Source organism: Eurosta solidaginis, chromosome 1 (assembly GCF_040869045.1).
Source record: "Eurosta solidaginis isolate ZX-2024a chromosome 1, ASM4086904v1, whole genome shotgun sequence".
Lineage (NCBI taxonomy): Eukaryota > Metazoa > Arthropoda > Insecta > Diptera > Tephritidae > Eurosta > Eurosta solidaginis.
In genome coordinates, this window is record NC_090319.1 from 330290368 (window position 1) to 330312565 (window position 22198).

General features: G+C 36.9%; 1 protein-coding gene across 1 annotated transcript in view; it reads right to left on the bottom strand.

Moving 5' to 3' along the window:
* Positions 1 to 22198, bottom strand: part of pnt (pointed) — a 531360-nt gene that overhangs the window by 506971 nt on the left and 2191 nt on the right. The window lies entirely within an intron of this gene.

Here is a 22198-nt window from a genome sequence, read left to right on the forward strand (position 1 = left end):
TTCGCCTTCTAGAACTGTTGTATCTCCTGCTTGGTAATTGAGCTATATGCGTGTGTATGTGTGAGTAACAACTTCGGCTGATCACTACATGTGTGTGTGAGATATCTCTTCACTTCGAGCTGCTAGTTATGTGTGAGCATGTACATAAGTTTGGCTGCTTACTGTATTTGTTGTTGCCATTATTTATTAACAGCATAGTAATATAATAATTTTTATTGTTGGGATGTATTGATGTCCAGATGTTTGTTTGCCTTTGTCACTCAATCAAGCTAGAACGGCTGAACAAATTTGAATGAAATTTTCCTCGCCGATAGCTAATAGTTTAGAGTTTATTTCGAATAATAATAATCAACACCGCCTGGAAACATACACAGTTCAAAAAATTATACCGAACAAAGTGGCAAAATGATAACGAAAACTATCCCTAAATAATCAAAAGATGAACCCAAATTGGTACAGAGATGGTTGGATTTATGCTAAAACAGCCCCAAATCATAAAAAATTTCGAAATTATCTGGAGATAGTTCCGAAGTGAGTTTGAAATGGTCACGAACGAAGCTATTCTGAAAGTGTGCCAATCTCTTCTGAAAGTTCCCGAACATAATCTTTTCATGGTCCCGAAACAGTTACAAAAGCGTCGATAAATTATTCCGAAAAGTATGGCGAAATATTTAGAAGATATTTCCGAAATTTCTACGAAATTGACCTGAAGTTATCCAAAAAACAATCCCGATACGATTCGGAAATAGTCCCGAAATAGTTTCAAGTCTATTGCGAAATCAACCTGAAATAGAAGAGAAATTATCCTAAAAACACTCCCGAATTACCCGAAGATGGTCTCGCAATACTCTCGTAGTCCCCAAATAATCTCGAAACGGTTTCGAAATTATAGACGCAGATATTGCTCATGGGAAAATTCGCTCCTACCCGTAGCATTGCAGATACATAAGTGGAATGAATTGGTATACCGGATTGGGATTACAGCTTAAAACTTGGTCTTATAACATAGACTATGCGATAAAGGAAAGGTATTTAAATACGTTACTGACTGTTTCACTACGACTATGACTGACTGTATTTCACTTGGTTTTTGAAGGAATTCAAGCAGATACATATACAACTTTACAAGCATTTATTACTATCCCTTTCTAACCGCTCTCTTGTTCAGGGTGTGTACGTGAGTAAATGAAATCGATCCCTTCATATTTCGTAGGAACATAAAAGTCAACCTGTTACAGCAAAATACCCTTGAAAGAATGAAAAAAATGATCGTGAGTAATACAATGAAAAGGGAATGCAAAAAATACAAAGAAGATCTTGAACACTGATGCCGTTATGTAGACAATCACTTTTATGTAGAAAGAAAATGCTCAACGAGCAATGAAATAATATTTATCCACTACTGAAGATTTTGTCAATTCGAATAAGAATATTAAAAGGAGAATTTCAAAACGGCGAGGACGGCGTTAAAATAAATTTCAACAAAGTACCTATGTATGAATGGGAAGCTAGCTGGATTCTTTGATTTCAAGCGAAATAATTATATGCGATTTATTGTCGCAGGCTTTTGGGCTTAAGGAAACCTTGAATAAACAAGTAAGGAAGTCTAAGTTCGGTGTAACCGAACATTACATACTCAGCTGAGAGCTTTGGAGACAAAATTGTCTTTTTCATGGATACATACAAATGGTAATACTAAAAAGTGGTGCAGCTTGCCTTTGCTATCTTTCTTCAGCTATCAATTCGTTTTATTTGAATATTTTTTTTATATTTAAAGAGTCTTTTAAAAGGGAGTGAGTGTGCTTTAATTCTATAGGTGGACGCCTTTTCGAGATATCGACCAAAATGTGGACCAGGGTGACCCAGAACATCATCTGTCGGGTACCGCTAATTGATTTATATATGTAATACCACGAACAGTATTTTGATTTTGCCCTGCAGAACTTTTTCATTTTCTTCTACTTAATATGGTAGGGGTCACACCCATTTTACAAAGTTTTTTTCTAAAGTTATATTTTGCGTCAATAAACCAATCCAATTACCATGTTTCATCTCTTTTTTCATATTTGGTACAGAATTATGGCATTTTTTTCATTTTTCGTAATTTTCGATATCGAAAAAGTGGGCGTGGTTATAGTCGGATTTCGGTCATTTTTTATACCACGATAAAGTGAATTCAGATAAGTACGTGAACTTAGTTTAGTAAAGATATATCGATTTTTGCTCAAGTTATCGTGTTAACGGCCGAGCGGAAGGACAGACGGTCGACTTTGTATAAAAACTGGGTGTGGCTTCAACCGATTTCGCCCATTTTCACAGAAAACATTTATCTGCATAGAAGCTATGCCCTTAACAAATTTCACAACGATAAGTAAACTTTTTCGTTGTTCGACTTATGGCATTAAAAGTATTCTAGACAAATTATATGAAAAAGGGTGGAGCCACGCCCATTTTGAGATTTAATTTATTTTTGTATTTTGTTGCACAATATCGTTACTGGAGTTGAATGTTGACATAATTTACTTATATACTGTAAAGATAAAAAAAATTGTGTTAAAATTTGACCTTTTAATTTTTTTTTTAAAGTGGGCGTCTTCCGATTTTGCTAATTTTTATTTAGAACACATATAACACATATAACACAGTAACGTTCCTGCCGAATCTCATCACGATATTTTCAACGACTGCCAAATTACAGCTTGCAAACTTTTAAATTACCTTCTTTTAAAAGTGGACGGTGCCACGCCCATTGTCCAAAAATTTACTTATTTTCTATTCTGCGTCATAAGATCAACTCACTTACCAAGTTTCATCGCTTTATCCGTCTTTGGTAAGGAATTATCTCACTTTTTCGGTTTTTCGAAATTTTCGATATCGAAAAAGTGGGCGTGGTTATAGTCCAATTTCGTTCATTTTAAATAGCGATCTGAGATAAGTACCCAGGAACTTACATACCAAATGTCATTAAGATACCTCAAAATTTACTCAAGTTATCGTGTTTACGGACGGACGGACGGACAGACGGACGAACATTACTCAATTAATTTCTTTTTTCGCCCAGATCATTTTGATATATAGAAGTCTATATCTACCTCGATTAGTTTATGCCGTTACGGAATACCGTTATGCAAACAAAACTAATATATACTCTGTGAGCTCTGATCAGCTGAGTATAAAAATCTGATTACATATATTGCTAAACGATTGACAAATTAGTGGGAATGAGCGACAAAAATCAGCTTCATTTCAGAGAGCTTGCATACTTATTAGCTATTTTCGCAATTTAAATACAAAAAGTCGAATTAGAAAAATGTCTTCATTTGTTATTTAAATTGCTTATTTTTATAACCTTTATATTAAGTCCCTTTCATGTTTGTTTCCGCATTTCCATACGAATTTTTGACCCACGGAAAAGTCTTTTTTTGTAACTTCCCGTTGAGCGAGACACTTGATACTTAGAACATAGTTCAGATCTGGGAGACATTACAATGCCAATGAAAAAAATCCGCTAGGTGGCGCACGGATCGAGATATACAGAAAATTAATTTTAAAATAGAAATTTTGCGATCGACTTTTAACTAACTTATCGGTGATCCACAGACTTGAAACATGGCACATAGTTTGCGAGTGCACTACAATTCGTGGAAAACAAGATGCCACCGAATCGAGATAAACAAAAATCCCTGAAAAAAACGCAGGGAATCTTGCGATCGATTTTTAAGTAACTTACCGGTGAGCTAGAGGCTTGAAACTTGGGTCGTGAGTCAGAACCGGGTGACAATGCAATATTTGATCAAAAAAAATTCGCTAGGTGGCGCATGGATCGAGATATTAAGAAAATTAATTTTGATTTGGGAATCTTTCAATCCATTTTTCAGTAACTTCCCGGTGACCTAGGGACTTGAAACTTGGCGCATAGTGCGAGGCTTGGTGACAATACAATTTACAGAAACCAAAATTCCGCTAGGTGGCGCGCTAAGTGAGATAACTACAAATCCTTGAAAAACTAGGGAATCTTGCAATCGATTTTTGAGTAACTTCCCGGTGAGCTGGAGATATGAACCTTGAGCCATAATTCAGAACCCGGTGGCAATGCAATATTTTATCAAAAAAAATCCGTTAGGTGGCGCATGGATCGAGATATTAGGAAAATTTGATTTATTTTGGTAATCTTGCAATCGATTTTTAGCTAACTTCCTGTATATCTAGAGACTTGAAACCTGAAATATAGTTTAAAACTCGGTGACAGCGCAATGTTTGATCAAAAAATTTGAGCTACGTAACGCACAAGTCGAACTATTTAGAAAATTTGGCCATACCAACTCAATGCACGTCCTTGCATACTTTTAGGCGTACGCGACTTTCACCACGTTTCTTTTAGACTTTCAGGCGTATGCAGATTTCACCACCATTTTCAGCGGTGCAAATTAAGTAGCTGACAAACGAGGTGGATTTCTGTTGTTTTCGCCAGTGTTGTCAGCTTAAGTTCCACTAATTCTCTTAAATCTTGCTATTTTGAACAAATAAATAAAGATAAGAATTTTCACTTAGGAATTACTTAAATTACTAATCAAAGTTGCATTTGCCTTTTTGTAGGCAGAACTAAAAAATTGAAAATAAAAAGATGATAAAAAAAATTTAAGGACTACCTTTATATAAATGGACCAAAAAATAGATGGCGATTTTTCCTTTAATACAGACATGGTTAGGTTAGGTTAGGTTAGAGTGGCCACCGGTGCGAGCACCAGTGCACTTAGGCCCAAAAAGGTCCCATTGTGATACAACGTGGATCTCTCCCCTACTCAAACCAACAGCTCGATACAGCAAACGTGAGGAGTTTCTTAGGTTCCAACTTCGCCAGATCACAAAGATCGTGAAAGAAGGGAGATCCCAGAGATTTCTTCCTCTTGTGCCAAAGCGCGGGACAATCGCACAGAAAATGTTTGACTGTTTCTATCTCCTCTTCGTATTTGCAGCTCCTGCAGTAATCATTATAGGGAGCACCCAGCCGTTGTGCGTGCCTCCCGATTGCTATGTGGCCGGTTATAAGTCCAATCACCACAGATATGCCCCTCCCTCCCCCCCTACCAAGAAGAAGGAGAGTTTTTGTGCGTCTCACGTCCCATTCAGGCCACACGAGCTTGGAGTGGTAGCAGGATTCAAGATTGCTCCAACTCACACCCGCTTCCCTAAGCAAAATCCCTTTCAAAATGAGCTTACAGGTAGCGAGCGGCATGCTCAATCCCTTTCAGGACGACGAAAGCGGAACGGATGTACCCCCTCTTGCAAGTTCGTCAGCCATCTCATTGCCCGGTATATTCGAGTGTCCAGGCACCCATACCAGACTGAGGGAAGTTTGTTCAGCGGTCTCGTTAAGAGATTTGCGGCACTTCTCTACTGTCCTGGACTTACATGTGACCGATCCAAGTGCTTTTAGTGTAGCGTGGCTGTCAGAGTAAATACAAATTTGGTTATAGCCGTGAGCAGCCTTCCCCAGGTGATCAGCGGCCTCATTTATAGCAGCCACCTCCGCCTGAAAAACGCTGCAATGATCGGGTAGGCTAAATGATAGATTCCACCCTAGTTGAGGTGCAAAGACACCGCTACCCACTTTATAATCCAGTTTGGAGCCGTCAGTATATATCTGCAGCCTATCGCTCAGGTCCGGCGGCACCTTCCACCAATGCAGACATAGTATTATTGAATTTTGACTAAAAACTATAACAATAGCTCTTGTAAAAGAATTTTGGGATTTAAAATTATATAGGTAGAGCGCGTGCTTAAATTTTAAATAATCAATTAGTTAATCCCAAGAACATGGTTTGCCTTAAATTGAAAAATTGCGCTCCACCTTTATAGTATAAAATCTCAAAATTTTTTTACAAGAGCTATTGTTAAAGTTTTTTAGTTAAAATTCGACAAGACTATGTATTAAAGGAAAAATCGCCTTCCAATTTTTAGTCCATTTATATGAAGGTAGTCCTTAAAATTTTTTTATCATCTTTTTATTTACTGCTATATCAACAAAAAGGTAATTTTCGTCGTATTTATTTAAGTATATAGTAGATAATAATTTCGGAACTATTTCGTGATCACTACAGGTCCATATTAGGTTAACATTCATATCACTTAGGGGCGTTTTCGTGATCACTTTCGCAGTCACTTTAGGATCTTCTTGGAATTATATATTCAATCAACATCATTTAAGGATTTTTTCATTTAGATCATTTCGTGATCACTTCAAAACCTCTTCGTGATTGTATCCAAAATCCATTCGGGACTATTACAAGCGCTATATTCTTTACGTCTGGTCAACTTTAATCTAGCTCTTATATGATGACGAAACAGTTCCGAACGTATCGGAAATTATACGATTATAATCCTAAAACGGTCGCTAAAAAGTCCCGAAACATTTCGCAATAGTCAAGAAATTATATTGAAAGAGTCCAGAAATTATTCTGGAAAAAAATTCTGAATGATTCCTAGATAGTCCCAAAAACATCTCGAAATTGTTAGAAAATGGCGGCCGCCGTGGTGTGATGGTAGTGTACTCCGCCTACCACACCGAAGATCCTGGGTCCAAAACACGGGCAAAAAAATTACGAAATTTAAAAATTTAGAAAGTGTTTTTCTAAATTAGAAAGCGTTTTTCTAAGCGAGCTCGCCCCTCGGCGGTGTTTGGCAAGCACTCCGAGTGTTTTTCTGCCATGAAAAGTTCTCAGTGAAAACTCATCTGCCTCGCAGATGCCGTTCGGAGTCGGCATAAACAAGTTGGTCCCGTCCCGGCAATTTGTAGGAAAAATTAAAAGTAGTACGACGCAAATTGGAAGAGAAGCTCGGCGTAGAATCTCTTCGGAAGTTATCGCCCCTTTAATTCATACACATCATGCGTACAGCAGCAGTTTACGATTTTCTAAACCACACACCTCCTTTTTTGCCTCTTCACTTTTCACTCAGTATTACTGTATCGTGTCTTTCTTGACATTCTTTTCGTAAAGTCATGAAAAAATTGAGGCTTTTTATTCAACTCTCAATCAATTCTATGTAAATGATCGTATCTATGTACTTAAAACGATTTGTCAATTCCTCAATGTTGCTACAGATAAGGGCAAACATTTTGTGTTGCTAAATTCTTCCGTAAGTTATCAATATTCCAATTGATTTCAATTTGTTTTGTAACAAAATTTAAAAACATGCGACATTTTACGTAGGATTGATAAAAAAAAAAACAGCCTTACAACCTTGAACATTCGGCTGCGTAGAGCACTTAACTGATTAGATATGGGGAATTCCACAATATATTTATAGTGAACAAAATAGTTCAAGTTACGTTTGGTTTGATCTTCTAATTGAAGATAATAGGGGGACTCATGATATCATATAAACTTATAAGGTGTAAAATTATATCCATTTACACACGCGGTTATATGAACGCACCTAGTAATGCTCTTGATAAACTTGATTGTTTTTCAGCTGTATTATTTCCAAAAAAATTTTTTTGATTGTTATACAAATTAAAAAATACCAAGATTAAGTGAAAAACCAAAACTAAAACGCCTTTACTTGCTGATGTTGGAGATTTTTGATGAAAATGCCGTCTGTAATGTCTGCAAGGTTGCATTCCTTTGAGTTTACCGCGTTTACACAATGAAATGTGCGCGTAAATTTATACAGATTGTGTAAATGATTTTTCATACAAAATTTGACAGCTGGTGCGTAAACTAGATAAATTTATACGTTTACACACTTTATAAGGCATTTATACGGTTACATGAGTCCCCCTAATGTAAAATTCTGATGTCATTTTTTGGAATAATTTGAACTATTTTATCTACGTATTTGTATTTCGTAAAAAGGTGATACGGATTTGGTAAAATTTCGTGAAATATGTCAACATTGAAACTAACGAAGTAAATTTTATATCATTCTCACTTCTTTTATATAAGGACTGTTCCATGTTTTTTAGCAAATTCAGTACAGAATCACGGAATCTAGCAGTGGATTTTTGAGTAGCTTCCCGTGGGACAAGAGTTTTCAAACTTAGAAGATACTTCAGAACCCGAATTTGAAAATGTAGCGGTCGAGTTTTAAGTAACTTCCGAGTGTGCTAGAGACTTGAAACAGTGAACAAAGCTTAAAAATCTAACAAAATGCGATAACAAAAAAAAAAATCCAGTAGATGGGGAGGGGGCCGAAATGATAAAAGCTCCTGGGAAAATCAAAACAGAGCACGTGTAATATTGCGATCGACTTTTTAAGTAACTTCTCTATGAATCCTGATACTAGGATCAGGGCACTGTGACAATGCGAAAAGAGAAAAAACTTGCGCTAGGTTGCGCACGGGTCGAGATAGTTTAAAAATTCATACGAGACTAGAAATCTTGGGATATATTTTAGGTAACTTCTCAGAGAGCTAGAGAATTGAAACTTTCAAAGTGGCTCAGAGCCATATTAAAATGCAATATTTAGTACACCAAGATTCTCTACATTAGGCAGGGATCGAGATATCACTTTTTCGAGAAAGTCCATACTGGGCATATGGAATCTTGCGAGCTAGAATCTTGAATCCTTACACATAGTTTCTTGAAACGTATCTTAGAGGACAAAGGGTGTGAAATACCTACCAAATGAAATATTTATCGCAAAAAGTTCTTCGCACAGATCTAAGTATGAAGAAACTCGTACGGAAGGGGGAATCTGGCGATCAACTTTAAACAGACTTACCAGTAAGCTACAAGCCTGAAACTTCACACATAGACAATACCACAAGAGGAGAATGAAAATATGATACAAAAATTGTAAAACTTTCTTTATATAATATACATATGTTGATAAATTTTTGAGTTTGATATTTAAATAATAGCTTTTGCAAACAGAAAGGAACAAAACTAAAAAGGTAAACCGGTATAACCTTGCGCCACACACCTTTTGGAATTCGTAGGCGTTGCCATTGAAGGCCTATTGAACAGGTTGCCACTTATTTAGAGTTATAACAAATTTGGAACATAAATGAAAGTATTACGTTGTATGAAATTCATAAACTATTAGAAATGTTTTTATATGGTTTTGATTCCGGTTTCATTCGTGTTCGGTTCAGGTTTAGGTTTCGTTTTTATCCGATTTCGGTTTCGGTTGCAGTTTTCTTTTCGATTCCCGTTCGTATTCAGTTGCTGCTTGGGTTCCATAAGTTTCGGTTGCAATTTCCTTTGCGTTCTCGTTTGAGTTCTGCTAGCCTCGTTATCATCACCTACAAACTGTTCTTAAAATTTATAATAACTTATGGATCTAATGAGTACGAGAAGTCATTTGTTCAAGCGGAGAAGACGTGGATTCAAGCGCGGGGATATAAAGTGTCGAAAATTATGTGCAGCTCTTACAACCTTAGGCTAACAAAGTTGCTTCTATCATTAAAAGAGAGGACTGCAGACTCATGACGGGTATTCTGACTGGACACTGCCTTCTGGCGTCACATGCCTTTAAATTAGGCTTGGTCAGTGATGCCATATGTAGGAAGTGCGGGTTGGAGGAGGAAACGATCAAGCACGGTCTGTGCTCGTGCCCTGCTCTTGCCAGGCTAAGACTCCAGCTATTAGGAGTGATACAGCTATCAGATCTAGAAGCAGCAAGTGGCTTAAGTCCTAGGAAGCTTCTAGTATTTGCCAAGAGGACGGAGTTATTTTATAACATAGGTCCTGGTTTTTGATAGGGTTTTTCAGTTTGGCCGTTAAAACAAACTTCTGGTAACACTACGGACTGAATCAGTCTATGTGAGGTCCTCATGGACCGTCCAGTTCAACCTAGCCTAAACCAGCATGGCTTTGTTGTAGGAAGGTCTACCGTCACAAACTTAGCCTTGTTTAGTGAATATTGCATTGATGCGTTCTCTTCAAGCCATGAAGTAGATTGCATTTATACCGACTTCTCTGAGGCTTTTGATAAGGTATCTCACAATATGCTACTATGTAAACTCGCTTCGCTCGGTTTTCACTCTGTATTTCTCAAGTGGTTGTATTCCAACCTAAGTAACATACGGTGCATGGTCTCTATTGAGGGTGTATCTTCCACCTCTTTTACTGCCACCTCTGTGGAAGGGAGCATCTTAGGTCCTCTTCTTTTCATTTTGTTCAACAATGATATAGGAAATTGTTTTGTGTCATCGGAGTTCTTACTATACGCTGATGACCTAAAAGTTTTCTCCATTATTAAAAATAGTGATGACGCTCAGCGTCTCCAAGAAGACTTAGATAGATTCGCAATCTGGTGCCGTAATTCGCGTTTATCTCTCAATCTCAACAAGTGCTTTCGTGTCGCTTTTTTCCAAAATTCGCAATGTCTTACCAACGACATATACAATCTTGGGTAGTCCCCTTCACTTCCTTCATGAGATTAAAGACTTAGGGGTTATCTTTGACTCCTCGTTCTCTTTCAGTAACCATATTAACTATGTATGTAATTTCAAGCGCGTGTGCTTCCTTAGGTTTCGTGAGGCGTAATAGCACCAACTTCTCAGATCCCTATACCTTGAAATTGCTATACTCATCGTTTGTTCGTTCCAAACTGGAAAATGCTGCATTTATTTGGAGGGCTTATCGCAAGTTTGCAAGCGACAGGATTGAGCGAGTACAAAAGATCTTCCTAAAATTTTGTCTAAAATCCTTACATTTCTCAGACCCAGTCCCTTCTTATTATTCCCGCTTGCTGCTAATTTGAAACCATTAGAACTCAGAAGGTCAACCCTTTCCTTGTCGTTCATTTTCTGAGTTGTTAATAGAGATATTGATTGCTCCTGTTTACTGCACGCGATTCATTTTCTTATTCGAACGAAGTCTCTTCGTTCTCATAACACCTTTTATATTAAACATAAGTATACTAACTATGCGATAAATGCTCCATTGTCGCGCTCTCTACGTGAACCTAATTCTATTATGCTTGATTTTTCTTATCCAAAGTATATTTTTATTAATATACTTAACTCTGTTTTGTAGCTAGGTTTAGTTATTCGTTTTAGTCAGTAAGAACCATTGTTTTTGACTTTCCGAAAAAATAAAATAAAAAATCCGATTCACCATTTCAGAGCTATGATGATCTTAAAAATTGATTGCGATAACGGATCGTATAACACGATTCGGGCCCTTGGGCCCAGAAAAATACAAAAATTATTTTAGACCAAAAATATTGAGATTAGGATTTCGTCGAATAAATTTTGAGATCCTACACTGAAAGAAAAAGACTAGTAAAATCAACCAAAATACGGGTCAATTCAACCGAAATTTCTGTCAATTTTTATCCATCGCAACAACATGTTGAATCAACTGCGCACAAATCTTTGATTCGTAATTGACCGTTTTAGTAGTCAAATGAACAAAAAAAGTTGTTGCGACAAAAAAAATTAATTTAAGGCGCGATAACCTTCGAAGAGATCTAAGGCCGAGCTTCTCTTCCAATTTGCGTCGTGCTCCTTGTTAATTTTTCCTACAAATTGGCGGGACGGGACCTACTTGTTTTATGCCGAATCCGAACGGCATATCTGCGAGGCAGATGAGTTTTCACTGAGAGCTTTTCATGGCAGAAATACACTCGAAGTGCTTGCCAGACACTGCCGAGGGGCGACTCCGCTTAGAAAAATTGTCTTCTAATTGAAAAACCTTATTTCTAAAATTTTGATATTGCTTTGCCCGGGGTTCACACCCCGGGCATTCGGTGTGGTAGGCGGAGCACGCTACCATCACACCACGGTGGCACTTACTAACCGAACTTCAATTGGGCGCACATCAAATATGCTGGCACAAATTAAACATTATACACTTTATTATTTTGTTTTATTAAATTTTATATTTTATAATTTATTTAATTTATAGTTTTGAACTTCGCTTTGCAAATAGAAATGAAAATAGTAGTCACAAAACTGTTTCTCAATTCTTTCAGTTGCAGCTCAGCTCATTCTCAATTTCTTCTCTCGCATGTAGTTGCCACACTTGATTGTTTCGAACAAAACTTTTAGTATAAATGTTTGACATAACATTTTAAATAGAGAACTTGTAAGTTATAGAAAAGTAAAGAATCAAATTGCGGGAAGGTAATTCACCACTGAAGTAACTTTACATGTAATTAGGCAAGTTTAATTTTCGTAACACTTTACGTTGAAACGATTCCAAAACAACTCAAACTTTTATGTTGTCAGAAACATCACGTGAGTGAAAATTCGTAAAAACTTGAACAAAATGTTACTAACTTTGGAAAAATCCTGTTCGTTCAAACAAAACGTTTGCAACAAGAGGGCGCAATTTTGAATTTCGCTTGGAGGAGAAGTTGCAAAATTGTACCCGATAAATAGGTGTCCCGGTATCTCATAATTTTTTGCATAGTATATTCAAAAAAGGGTTTTTCGTTTTGTATTGATAACTGAAAAACTAGTTTTTTTGTTGTTTTCCCCATTTTGTGTGTTTTTTCGATTTGGTGGTTTTCTTATTTTGGTGTTTTTTTTTAACAAGTGGCACCATCGTCATTAGTACAAAGTAGAGAGTGCAGTGAGCGTAAAATTATCTTTGAAATTTGCTCATGTATTGACCTTTGATCGCTGTTGAAATGATCAGTGAGATCAGTTGTGTTAACAAAAAAATCAGTTAGATTGATTAAGAATCTGTCAATTTTACAGAATTTTGTTAACTTAAGAGCGACAAGTTCTGTTCTGTTGAAATTACTAAACTAATCTGTTCGCTTGACTTGAAGAACTCGGTCGAATTAACCGTAATTCGATCAATTTCACCGAATCTCTGTTAAGTCAAGAACAACAGAACAGATTTGAGGATTTTACTAGCACCATTTCTTTCAGTGTACGTCTTCAATCGTTTGACAACCGTCATACGGCAATCTCCCATTTAGACGATTATATGCAGTTATTTGTGGAACACACCAAACTTTCCTGCTACTTGATGTTATACTGATCTTTGCACTGTTCTGTAGCAATAATTTGATAGAGGAATATGAATTCAAATATGCCCCTTCATAGTCGTCGTCGCTTATAATTGTTTTGTAGCATAACAAAGTGCTGATGATAGGGTCGAGTACATCGTTTATATTTATTTTTTTATTTTATTTTTACCAGTCACTTTGTGCACTGAACTGGTGTTCACTTTAGCTAATATTCTTATATGGAGTCACGCAACTATTCATTAGCTGCACCCGTGATTAGTTTGGGTATTCTCTTTCTACCGCTGTTTTGTCAGTTTTGTGGTTAGCTGTTTAAAATCGTTTTGTTGAATTAAATTTTATTTGCTACCTTTATTCATTAAATTATATGTTATTTTTTAACTGTTTGCATTGCTTTTCTATTTCCCTTTTACTATTTTCAAACGTACCTCATCCATTTATTCTATGCCTTTTAAAACTGACCTTCTCCATGTTTTATGAATGATTTGCTACCGGCTAATTTTAAATACATATACGGTGCATATATGTATGTGTACGTGTGAAGTTATGTACCATGTGAGTACATGAGGACGATTATCTATCATCAAAATCTCATATTAAATCAGGTTTATAGCTAACAAGTATTCCCAAGATATGTATAAATATAGCCTCGAAGCGTTGGAATTGGGATATGGCTGTCTATATTCCCAGAATAAATATCTACATACATACATATGTACATTAAACTTGGTAAATATGTATGTAGTTACTTTGTACTATGTATGTATACTACTGCTTCGCCTAACTGAAATACAATCAAGATAGTTTCAACTAATTTGAAGTTGTAATTAATTTGGATATCATAAAACAGTTAGCAAGACGCTTATGGGCATGCTTCTGGGGAAGAAAAGATCTTGCAGCTTTCTCAAGGCTAGAGGAAAGAGCAAGCAAAGTTTGAGGTTGTGTAAGCCGAGGTTATGTAAGCAGAGCAAAGTTACCTTCATATTTGGAATTTCAAAATCAAATATCATACATATTATTTCTAATTGCTGTTTTTATATACGGGTCACTTTTTCGCTCTTATTTGGAATCCAAATCTATGAATAAAGTTTTGGTTGTAAAGAGGGAGATTCGGGCTAATTGCGAGATTTGGTAATTTTGGTCGTAGTGCTTTTATTTAGCTATATTTTATTAAAATAATTTGTTAAAAACAAACGATTGTGAGCACACAAAGAAATCTATTTGTACTGTCGCACTATTGTGAATAGCTGATTTTTATATTGGTTGCGAATCTTGGCACGGGTCCGGCTCGTAATCAAAAATAAAAAAATAATAGACACATTTTCGCTTCGTTTTGAATCGTTTATTAAAAGGTTAGGTTAAATTGAACTGATTGGTCGGTGAGCACCTCACATAGACTGACTGAGTCCATAGCGTTACCACAAGTTTGTTCAACGATCAAACTGTAAAACCCTGCTACAAAACAGGCCAGAATGTTATAAAATAACTCCGTCCAATTGGTGAATACTAGAAGCTTCTAGGACCTGTGGTAGTTGCTGCTTATAGATCTGATAGCTGTGCTAGTCCTAATAGCTGAAGGTTCAGCAATGCGAGCGCAGGGCACGAGCACAAAACGTGCTTAATTGTTTCCTCCCACAACTCGCACTTCCTCCATCTGTTATCACTGACAAGGTATAACATGATGCTGCTTGGCTGTGAATGTAAAAATTGGCGCGGCTGCAGTTTAAGCTATTTCCTTTAATATTTCTACTTCTAAGCTATGTGTGAAGATTCAACTTTCAATGGCATCTCTTAAAAATGTTAGGCAAAATTTACCCCACCCTCCCCCGCCAATTCGATACAAAGATTCCTAATCTCGTATCAAATATCTATTTATCAAGACCCATGCGTCACCTTGTTGTTGTTTTTGTAGCGATAAGGACACTCTCCAAAGGTTTTGGCGAGTATTATCGATGTTGATGGTCCTTTGCCGGATATAGATCCGGTACGTTCTGTTAACAAGCACCATTAAGGTATAGGCTCGACCGTCTCAGGAACGATATAATATGACCATATTGAACCTTCTAGGCCATCCCATCCCTACCCTCTAGTTCCAAGCAGAGCTTCGGCTGTTAAAGAAACAGGATGCCACCCAGTGGGCATTTGTCTTTTTTTTATCATTTTTTCAATGCCCCGAACTGAAAGAAACATTCCATTTTTGTAGCTCAATGACAATATTTTTTTATTCCATACATTATATTTTATCCCTTATAAGCTATGTGCAAAGCTTCTGAGCTCTAGGTTATCGGTAGTTTACTTATAACTTAAGCGCAAAATTCCACATTCGGATGTCTTTCTTAAATATCACATTCCCGGCGCAACCTTGCGACAGTATTTCCCCTCACATTGCATCGCTATTGGGTTTTGAAGTAAGCTTTAAGTCCAAAAACTTTAGCTCTACGAGAAACTACTCAAAAATCCATTCCCAATCTTATACTGAAAATTACAAACAAACATGAACGCGAACTTATATAAAAGAAGTATAAGATATATTAGTGCCCTTTATTGCAAGGAGACTACAGCTATTTTTAGAATGAATAAGAGGGGCATATGCAGATTAGTTTTGGTATTCAACGGGCACAAGAACTATGTGGTTACATACATTACGGATGGTATCAGAAGGGCAGAGGATTTGCCATGGAACTGTTTAGCACACTGCCGAAGTATAAAGAAAATTCTTCGAAAATCATTTAGCTAGAGCCTCCCTGAAGTCAAGGATGATGGACGTGAGGAGCTGGTCGATTGTTCAAACTCATTATAAAGTTATGGTAAGGCGTGACTCGCACCGTATCTCTTAAAAATGTGTTTATCAAGGTCCTGCATTTAACTCACGTGACAATTAATATAATAAATGCTATAGAGAAAGGTTTTTAATTAGTCTTTTTCAAAGGATGGTCAAAGTATCATCTATATATTCTACTTAACGACAATTTGAAAAGTGTAAAAAATACATAAAATGCTCTGCAGACAGTTTAAACTAAAATTATTGGTTGTACAAACCTAGTGAAAGCAAAAATTTATCTTTTGTACTGCTTTTTTCTTTTAGTGATATCTTACAGCTGTTGTTGCTATACACTTGATGCGATCAATAAACTGTTAAAAAAGAAGCATACGCACATACATATGGATGTGTGTTTGTATTTGAATGTGCATACAATAAGTAATGGTGAGAGATAGTACTGATTTCACAGTAGGACATGTGCAACCCAACGATCATAAAAAAAGTGTGCACACATGTGCAACATTCGAGTAATTAGAGACGTAACAGATGCTGCGCTGCTGCTGCGATCATTGTGCGAAGATGCTGTTTTCATATCGTATGGTCCAAGAAGAAGTAAATACATACATATACATATACACGGAGGTTGAGGAAGATCATGATGAGTATAGCAAAGATTTTGTTATTTTCCTTTCGTATTCAGTTCGTAACTATTTACATATGTACTTACATTCATACCCTTCAAAATGTGCGATTCGTCTGGAACGAGCCCGGGATAAATTGCAAAGGAGTATGCGACTAATGCCAGTTTTCCTCTTTTTGTATGCGTTGAATTGTTCGCTTTTGTACGAGCATGACCTATAAAGAGACTAATTGTACTCAGGAACATTCCTATTTGTACCAATAAGGGAACGAATGAAGAATAGACGTTTTCGTATTATACGTCGTACGTAAAATGGATTACATAGATTTTAAACTGACTAATCCAAACTATACCCAAAAGGGACTAGAGGGGATCAATTATGCCCCAATGTAGACAAAAAGGATAAATTGGAGACCACTCTCTTTAGGGATTAATCGCAAGATTTTTTGCAGGGTCGTTTCATACTTTTGTGCATATTGTGGCGAATGTTGACATCACTAGGTTGTTAGTAAAAAATCACGCAACAACAAAAACATGAAGCAGTTACTCTTATGTATATGCACACACATAACCAGCAGCTCGAAGTGAAGATATATCTCGCACGCACACATGTAGTTATCAGCCGAAGCTCTTACTCACACATACACACGCATATAACTAAATTACCAAGCAGGAGATACAGCAGCTCTGTGAAACGTCTAGACCTTTGGAGAAATATGCGGACGAGGCAACAGATAGTATAAAAGCACCGCAAACTGAGTAATAACCAATCAGTTTTGATTTAAACACGGTATTCGTTGTGAAGTATAATTGTGAAATACTACCCCTAAGTAATCTAAATAAAGAGCAGTTTGCAACACTGAATATTGGATTGATTTATTCAACAGTTTAGCGATTCGAACGTAGAAGATATTGACATAAATCGCATAGTGTCAAGCATTGGTAAGCCAGTTGTGAATCTGAGTTGTGCTGGAGCGGACTCACAATTTAGTGAGTAGTTTGAGTCAAATAATCAAGTAACAAAGCCATATATTGACTTCGGGTTGGAAGAAAAATGAAGCTTTAGCTTATCTATGTAGTTCCTGTAGCACTGGCTATTCAGAAAATTATATTCATGACGTAAAATTGAATAAACGATATAATATCTTGATGAGCCTGATTTTTTAAACCGCTTAAGCTAGCAATATTTTTGATTTGTCAAGCAGTTGAATGCCCTTGTGGTGTTCCAGGGCGACTTGTTCAAGGAACGCAAGTACGAAACACAGAGTGTCAGGCGAACAGAAGACAAGTAATTTTTATTGGTGACGTGTCGTGATATGATTTGAGGTATTTTTAGTACACTGAACTAGGGGAGCCTTGCTTTTATTGCAAATAATTGAGCAACAAAAGTTCACAATGAATAAGAAAGTTTAATTGCCCAGAAATTCCGAAAATCCATATTAAAATAATATATTTAAATTTCGTTCTATTATTTTGAACACAGCTGTATTGTGGCGTATATAATAGCATTGCGATACATCACCATGCTGCTAGTAAACAAATGCACAACAACAACAAAACAACCAGCAACACATACATGTAAACACTAAAGCAAGCAGCCTCAGTAAAGCTAAGAACAGAACATTTCACATATGTACTAGAGATATACGCCGCCGATTTTGGTCGTTTTTCGCACGCCGCCGCCGAATTTCAAAAATATCGGCGCGGCGGCGGCGGCGGCGGCGGCGGCGGCGTCCGGCGAGTTACTATATTTTTTACTCGTTTAAGACTGTTTGGGCCATTTATTGCTCATGTCGAAAATTGGTCGGATATGGTCGAAAGTGGTATCAACGGATGCGCATCACTGCCAGTTATAAGAAACAATGTGCGAAATTTAACTCTTTCTAACTGTTCAAAAGTTATTTAAAAAAACAGGCGCTTTCGATGTCAGCTTAACACGGACTTTGCATCACCCAATTCACCAAGTTACTAAAACAAAACACTAAAAGAAAAGTTATATAATAAATTTATATGCTCACTTTGCATATCTTTTTCAAAAAGTTAATGATGAACAATGAATTCAAATAAAATGACCCAAGGCGAACATGTTTTCAAATTGTCCTCAAGTTGTTAAAAAAAAGGAAGTTGCCCAAAAAAGGTGCCGATTTTTTAAAGAATTTTATATTGCGATTGGCTGAAAGAATAAGGGAAATCAGTGATGCAAAATCATAATAATAATAAAAATAATAAACACTCCTTTGAAATGATTCTTAACTCATACTTAAGTTGAGGACATATGTACGTATGAGAAGGTTATGAAAAATCACTTGGGCTTACATTCAAACATCTTTTGTTTATATGCGAAACTATACAATAGCGTCTGAAATGTTAATTTTGATTTTCATACTCTTCATCCTTCATCACCCAAATCTCCTTGTTTGTCATTTCCTAAAGTTGGCGGCATTGATTATAGCCTATCAACCAAGTTTAAATATCACCTACACGTTACGGCTCCTTTTACAAATGTGAATAGGCACATATATTTACCAGCTGAGGCTTTGTCCTTCGCAAGAACACTCAAAGTGGTGAAGCAACAGCTTTCCCAAGACAGTCGAACTAATGACCGTGTGTCCTACTAAGCTACGCGGTCATCCATAATGAGCTCTTAAATCGTAAGACCGGAAAACAAGAGTTAACATCTTTCAACTTAAAATCGGTCGACTTTCATTCTAAAATATCGTTTTGATTTAACGAAGACTATTGAAATCGAAATCAATGTTGTGAACACAAACGTCTGCAAACTTTGGTCTACATTTTAAAAATTTTATCCAGGGTCCTTGTAAAATGTTAATTCTGTAGATGCGCCGAGGATTATACGATTGTCACCCATGACTTACGCAATGACATCCACTTAGACTGCTTATGATTTCGAGGACGGCATCCTTGGCCGAATAGTTACTCCCTAACGTGTTTCTCTGGTGTAGCTCGGCAGCATAGCGCGACAAAAACACCCATTAGAAAGTCTTCGGAGCTACACCTAGAGCTTCTAGGAAAGTGACGTCGACAAAAGTATGAGTTCGAAGTCACAGTCCTATAGCTTCTGTGCTGGCATAGGGTATAAGGGTCAGGAGGCGTGGTAGCGACTGGTGGTTGGGATTGCTACTGTTCGCACATGATTTAAAGAAATTGTGTTCGCGACGATTGTTGGAGTTAACCCCAGGTGAAACTACGCTTTGCACGAGCTATACAGACAAAATTGTGAACATTTTATGTATCTCTATTTCTTTTCAGCAAACGCAGCAGTACCAATTCCAAAGACCGGGGTTAGGTTGGAAGCCTCTCTGAAGTAAGTGAACGAGGCGCAATCCCTTCGCAAGGAGCTACTCCTGAAAATTTTTAACCGATCTGTGAGATTTTGAGGCAAAAACCTCGGATCTTTCCGAAATGGCAAAAACGTTGATTTCCTTAAATGCATACAAACAAAACCTGGTAAAAGTTTAGTTGAGGGGTCGACTGCTAATACGCTACCAAAAATATCGAGAAAGGTGTCAAACGACGCGTCTTGACATCAGTGTTAATAATCCGAAGGCGGAAAATACAAATTTTAACTCGTTCAAAAGATATTAACGAAAACCCGAAAAATTACGCGCAGGTACCTCCGAAACCGGCGGTGGGATCCATAGTATTTCTGCGCAGAACACCTTCTTATAAAAAATTACCCTGGGTGGGTCCAACAACGGTTCGGAGACCAAAACTATATCCGCGCAAAACTCTTCTGCTCACAATTTTTTTTGAAATGTGAAAACATAAAATGGCCAACTTCAACTGCAAATATCTCCGAGCAGAGATAACATTTTTCTTTTCCGCCTTCGGATTATTGTTGTCGAGGTCAATATGCGTCTTTTGACACCTCTCTCGATATTTTTGGTATCATATTAGCAGTCGACCTCTCAGATAGACTTTTACCCAAAACATTTCCTAAATATTATTTTTTTAAATAGAAAAATCAAGCTTTTTAAAGTCAGAACACCGGCGTATGCCGGCGCGCCGCCCACGCCGCCGCCGCTGGTATATAATAGAGTCAACGCCACCGCCGCCGATAAAGTGATCGGCGTAAACCTCTAATATGTACATACATGTAGTCAGCAGCTAAGAGCAAAGAAGAAAGAGCAACAGTCACATATCATTTAATCACCATTTAAGAGCGCAGATGAGATTACTCACACATACAAGTATACAGCTAAATAACCAAGTATAAGATATAACTGTTCGAGAAGGCTGTTTGTAAAAAGTCTAGACCAGTGGTCGGCAAAAATTAAAATTTAAGTGTATTAGTGAGAGCGAGAGCATGAGCATCCCAGTAGCAAATTAATGTTAAAATTACAACTTGCAGTGGATGCATTTATAGCAAGAATTTTGGAAAATTTAATTTTAATTGAGAAATATTTTGAAACATTTCTCGGGGAAATACAAAATGTTTAAAATATTTGGAGCTGACTGAAAAAATGAAAAGATAAAGATACATTCAAGTCAATTTTCTTGACTATTTCGCTAAGTTTCTTTTAACATTCTATAGCAGTGCTGAAGTTACATTTTTTTTTTGGCTCAGAAAAAAATGGAGTCCAGAATGAAATTGTTACAACTTTTGTTAAAATAATTTAAAAAACTCATATTCTAATGAAAAGTTATTTAATATAACATACCCAAAAAGGTAAAAACCCAAACCTAAACATGTTTGGAAGATAAGCTACATATGGAAAGGCCGTCATGCGTTTCCCAATCGTAATATTTCTCACATGGCACCTTAACATGTTTGGCGACAACCGCACGCAGTATTTATTCGTTGCTGTCTCGCGAACGACTGATGATGGAGAGTAAGAATATGTGTGAAGCAAGTCTGGCTCAGTTGAGCTATGGCACGCCGACCACTGGCCTAGATCCTAGAAGTAGGCGATCGAGGCAACCAAGAGTATAAAAGCAGTGCAAGCTAGGGAACAGTCAATAGGGCTGACTACATTTACGACGGCGGTGTAGCCGCCAAATCTGTCATATTATTTTTACACATGTTCTTATGAGCGTCGCTATTTTCGGCGCGACAGAGCAGCACGACAATCAATCACGACATTGGTGGCCGCTGCCGCTTTCAAAGTAATCAAGAAGGCAATGCTTGGCTACGGTTGTCGTCAGGCCTTGCTTTATTGTGGTTGTGGTCTGTAGGCGCAGTGTTGAATGTGATCAACCCTAATTAGTTTGATTTTAACACACTATAATTGCAGTACGCGAGTAGTCTAATCGTGAAGTACTACTACCAAAGTAGTGTAAATAAAGAACATTTTGCTATACTGAGTATTTAAGTTATTTATGCGACAATTCAGAGATTCGAACGAAAGCAAAAGCTGTAAAGAAATCAAGAATTTCTCAAAAATTCGTATGAGCCCAAATATAACACATCAAAAAATAGGTATAGTCGCAGTAGTTTAATGAATAATGTAAAATCCAAAATTTCACTTTTGCTTTCTACTGGATATAACGATGGATGTAGTACGATTGACCAAATGTTTGATCTTGTTCTTACGTTCACCATCACTTGGGCCTTGCCAATATTCAACCTCGTAGCTGCATTAGTTTTATTTATTTAAAAAAAAAATTACATTTGAACCATTTTGGAACGTTTTATTTAACAAATTTAATTAGAAAGACATTTTGTCAGAGAAAAATGAGCGCGGAAGAGGTAAGTAAAAGTGGATAATATAGGAAGAGTGAGCTATAAAGCTTTTTGAAAATTCTTTTTTACTGCGCCAGAAGTTCAAATGTCAAATCAGATTTAAAAAAGTATAAATCAGCTGATTTGGGGTCATGCCCTATGTATCTGGCTCCGTCATGGGGTC